Consider the following 5,223-nt stretch of genomic DNA (forward strand, 5'->3'; position numbering starts at 1 on the left):
CCTCCCCCGGCAGCCCCCCCTGGCCAGGGAGGGGCCGTCCCCATCAGCCTCACCGCCCGCACCTGCGGCTCCTCCAGCCCCGGCCCGCAGCTGTGGTACCCAAATCCGGAACAAAACTCCTCAACACCAATGTGAACTTAAGCAGCAGGCACTTCCTTGATTGAATGAAAGATGTCAAGAGTCAGCTGATGGGGAAGAGCTGTTAACTGGGGTCAAAATACAGATTTTAATACCCCTCTTATTTTAGTTCTAAGACTTGGCCATTGCCAGGTATCATCTTTTCCATTTACCCAGGTCCACCAGCGAGGCCACAAGGGAGATTTCTTCCAGAGAGAGGATAGAGTTATTAAGTCTAAAGTCCACGAGTTGCCTTTCTCCTTCATGAAAAGGTGAGTGGATCCTATATCATCACTAGTCACCCAAACAGTTAAGCCTGAACTTTTCACCTGTCCTTTAATACAGTCAACTCCAAGCGAAATTTTTTCCGTTTGGTCCCGAAGAGGGGACCAAAGATCATGTCAAATATTATTATGCTTTCTGCAAATACATCCCCATCTTAGAGCTTTAGCTACTAGAGAAAGTCTTTGGAGTTTGGGGTCAGAAGAGCTGCAAGTATAAGCCTTCATTCAGCTCTGTTTAGGATCTGTGATTTTTCTCTGGTTGTCTAAACCAGTCTAAATTTCCATAGATGGTCCCGACTCTGGGTGGCTCTAACAAGGATCCTGGAACTCCAGTAAATTCTAGACATCGTTTTATATTTTCAATATGATCCCAAGTTCCTTTTTGCACTTGTCTCTACGGTTTTGGCAACTGACAGCCCCAAGGGGTGCTTGTACAAGTTTCTCCCGAAGGGCGATTAAATGAATTCTTTTGTCCATGAGGTGGATGTTATAATTCACAACGCTATAATTCCTTCTTTCAAATTTAAAAAAAAAACAATTGCCTTTTAAATCCATCCAATTTAATTTGCTAAAATGATTCTCACTGTTCTACGTTTTTTCTCAAGTTCTGGTTAAATTCAATGTCAGTATTCTCCACGGAACTAGATTTTCATCTGACTTTGGAATCGGAAGGCAGGCTGTTACTGAGGTTAAATTTTGTGTCTTTACAAAACTTTGAATCCGTTACAAAACTAGATTTTTTTTTTTTTTTAATCCAAATTACAAAAACAGTTAATCTCAAGATTAATAGCTCAAACAATAATTGTTTCATTTTGTTTATCTCATGTTTAGAACCCCTCAAAAAAACCCCACATAAACCCTCTAAACACACAAAAAGATTATTGCCCTCGACAATATTCCTAATAGCAACCCCAATGTTATCAACTTTACACAGCTGTTTTCCCAAATAGATAATGTGAAACTTACTTATAGATTTTCAGTTTTAAAGGGCCAGTTTCTTTAGACTTCCGGTTTCTTGTTGGTGCTTTCTTTATTCTTGAATAACGAAGCCAAGGTTCTTCTCCCAGACCTTTACTGCTATAAGGGTTGTTAAAATGACTCGATACGGTCCTTTCCACTTCTCAGTGATTTTATAGATATTCAATCTCCTGGTCGGAAGGGATGCGCTGCTACGTCCAATTCTAAGGGTCCAGCTGTGGAGACATACTGACAAAGTTCTTGAAAAGAATTGCTTAAAGAAATCATAACACCTTTTAAAAACATATCTCCAGAGGCACTCAAGATACTCAGAACACAGGACTCTTGATATGGTCTTTCATACAACATTTCATAATGACTTAAATTTTCTTTCTCTTCTGGCTGTACTCTGATTCTTAATAGAGCCATGGGTAATGCTTTAACCCATGTGAGGAGTGAGGTTTCCTGACAAATTTTACTCGACTGTTGCTTAAGGGTATAGTTCATTCTCTCTCTCTCTCTCCCCCCCCTCCCCTCCCCGCCCCCCCTCCCCCCACTTGCTTGTGGTCTATATGGGGTGTGATAGTCTCAATCTATAGATAATACTTTGCTCAACTTGTCTCATAATCTTTGCTATAAAACGAGGGCCATTGTCAGATGACGTTCTTACAGACACCGCATATTTTGGTGTTATCTCCTTGAGCAAGACTTTGACTACTTCCCTTGCTTTGTTGGTGCGACAAGGGAAAGCCTCGGGCCACCCAGTAAAGATATCAACTAAAACTAGGATAGATCCTTCTTTTCAAGGCAATTCTATACAATCAATTTGCTAATATTCTCCTAAAAAATTTCCTTATTTCATAATCCCAAAGATGATCTTATTACTGATTCGGGGATATTTTTAGATATAAATTTCACATCCGCTTCTAATTGTTTAAACAATCTTTGTCATATTTCACTTTCTGTTCCCCAATATACTTTGTGATGTTCAGCTCGGGCAATTTCTCTTACTGTTGTGGGTGGGACTATTATTTGACCTGTCGGTGTTACAGCCTATCCTGTTTCATTTTGTTAGCCTGCAATCTAATAATTAATTCTTCATCTTTTTCGTTATAATTTGGAGTTTCTTTAGGCAATTTTGTACTTTTCTCTGGAACTAGTGCTAGGATGCCTTTTTCCGCAGCCTCTTTAGCAGCTTTATCAGCCAGTCGGTTACCTGCGTTAGGACCGGTCTTACCTAACTGATGTGCTTTACAGTGCATTATCGTGACTGCTGTTGGGTTTTGAATGGTTTCTAACAATTTCGGTATTTGTTCTGCGTGCTGAATGCTGGTTCCTTGTGCAGGTAACAGTCCTCTTTCTCTCCATATCGCTCCATGTGCACGTACTACTCCAAAAGCATACTTTGAGTCTGTCCAAGTGTTGACTCGCTTTCCTTGACTTGGTTCCAGAGCTCAAATAAGACCTATCAATTCAGTCTTTTGGGCAGATATCGTCGAAGGCAAAGTTGGCAACGCAGTTACCTCCTCGGTAGTTATTGTCTATCTTGATAAACGTTTTCCTTCACAGATGGAACCGCTTCCGTCGGCATATAGTTCCCAATCTGTTTCTTCTAGCGGCACATCTCAGAGATCCGGTCAGCTGGAGTAAACTCTTTCGATTGTCTGCAAGCAGTCACGTTCCAGTTCTCCTTTAACTTGATCAGTTGTTGAAAACGCAACAGGGTTAACGGTGGTAGTAGTTTTTAGGTAAACGTCATCTTGTTCCAGCAACGCCACTTGGTATTTCAGCATTCTGCTAGGGGATAACTAATGCCCCCCTTTCTGTTTTAGCACAACAGTTATCGTATGGGAAATGTACAGTAATCCTTTGTCCTCAGGTGAACTTACGAGCTTCCTGGATCAGTAGCACAGTTGCAGCGACGGCTCTCGGACGACCAGAGCATCCCAGACTCACATTACCTAATCGCTTCGAGAAGTAGGCCACAGCTCGCCCACTTGGCCCTAAATATTGGGCCAGGATACTCAGAGCTATACCTCTTTTTCACGAGCAAAAAGTTCAAGTGTCTTTGTGAGATCTGGCAGGCCTAGGGCTGGCACCCCTATTGCAGCCTGTTTCAATTCTTGGAAAGTAGCTTTCTCGGCATCGGTCCAATCCATTGTTTGAGGTTTTGAGCTGCTCCTATAAAGGTCGGGCCAGCAAGCCACAATTTATAATCTACAGGTGACACCACTCAACCATTCCCGGAAATGCTCGTCATTCATTTTTTTAGTCTTAGGTTCGGGGAGACAACAAATTGCCTCTTTTCTCTCAGTTCCCAATTGTCTCTGTCCTTTTAGGATTTTAAAACTCAAATTTAAGTTTCTTCTTTCTGGGTTATTTGGTTTTTTTCTTTTGACACTCAATATCCACTGATTCCCCAAAAGTTCAAAAAGTTAATAGTTAACTTTGTGCATTGTTCTTCCGTCTCAGCTACACTTAACAGATCATCCATACATTTCAGCAAGATTTCTTGATTATTTTCTTTCTTCCAAATCTCTAATTCTCGTGCCAATTGATTTCCAAACACGGTAAGACTATTCTTAAAGCCTTGAGGCAAGCCTGTCCACGTATACTGTGTTTTTCTCCCAGTCTCAGGATTTTCCCATTTCAAAGCAAAAACCTCTTGACTATTGGGATCCAAGGGAATACGGAAAAAGGCATCTTTTCGGTCTAACGCTGTGAACCATTCTTGTTTCTCCGTTAGGGTTGTTAACAAAGTATAAGGATTTGCTACTACCGGATGAGTATCTTGTACTATTTGATTTATTGCTCTGAGGAGGTCTTGAACTAATCTATCATCTTTTTCATTAGCCTTTTAACAGGCAAGATCGGGGTGTTATATCTGGATTCACATTCTATTAACAATTTGTATCTTAAAAATTTTTGCATTACCATTACTAACCCTTTCCGACTTTCCAGTTTTAGGGGGTATCGTTTAATTCTTACCGGATTCGATCCTGGCTTTAAATCAACTCTCACAGGTTCTGCTTTTTGGATTTACCGGGAACTTCCCAGTCCAGACGATTGGAATTACAGCATTATACTTTGACTGGTATAATCTTCTGCTTTCAGTAACCATCCTGTTAACAACAAAGCCACTGCTTCGATACGTTTAGTTTCTGGAATTAAAGTTTTAACCTCTACATTTTTTAATTTAATTTCTGCCTCCAAGTTCTCAAATAGATCTCTCCTTAACAGGATTTTAGGAGAATTTGGCACATACAAAAACTGCTGAGTGACCCATTGCTTTCCTAATTTCATTGTTAAAGATTTAAAGAAGGGTCTAGTTTCTCGTTCACTTGTTGCACCGACACCACCAATTTCTTCAAAACTTAACTCTCCCTCTAAGGTATTTAAAACTGAAAAGGTGACTCTAGTGTCAATTCCAATTCAATTTTCTGTTCTCCCAGTTTAGCTGTAACCAGAGGTTGTGCTGGGAGACTCCCCTCCGGTCCCCGTCAGATACGTTCCCTTAAAAAAACCAAATCTACATATGGCACTTTATTCCATTTTCTCTCTCTCCTACAAAACAACAGTAATTGCAATATAGTATTGTAACTCAAAGTTCTGTTTGTTTACCATTTTTCCTGCAATCCACCCCAATGTGCCAATAAACGTCCCAACGGTGATGTTTTTGGTAACTTTTCATCAGTGGTTCTACTTCCTGCACTCTTATTCTTAAACCATTTTGCTAATGCCATTATACTTATATACATTCAAATACCAAAGAAACGCAAATGACAATTGTCCCAAATAATACACAAAGTCCAACCCAGCAATAGCTTTCGCTTATGACTTACCGGCAGACACCGAGGCTTCCACT

General features: G+C 40.5%; 1 long non-coding RNA gene across 1 annotated transcript; it reads left to right on the forward strand.

Annotated features, from left to right (window-relative positions):
• The first annotated feature begins 220 nt into the window (after nucleotides 1-220).
• LOC138685355 (uncharacterized) lies at nucleotides 221-4,558 on the forward strand. The gene is made up of 3 exons (XR_011324575.1): nucleotides 221-389; nucleotides 689-733; nucleotides 4,326-4,558. It is a non-coding gene; the product is annotated as an uncharacterized lncRNA (long non-coding RNA).
• The last annotated feature ends 665 nt before the right edge of the window (nucleotides 4,559-5,223 follow it).

Source organism: Haliaeetus albicilla, chromosome 5, assembly GCF_947461875.1.
Source record: "Haliaeetus albicilla chromosome 5, bHalAlb1.1, whole genome shotgun sequence".
NCBI lineage: Eukaryota > Metazoa > Chordata > Aves > Accipitriformes > Accipitridae > Haliaeetus > Haliaeetus albicilla.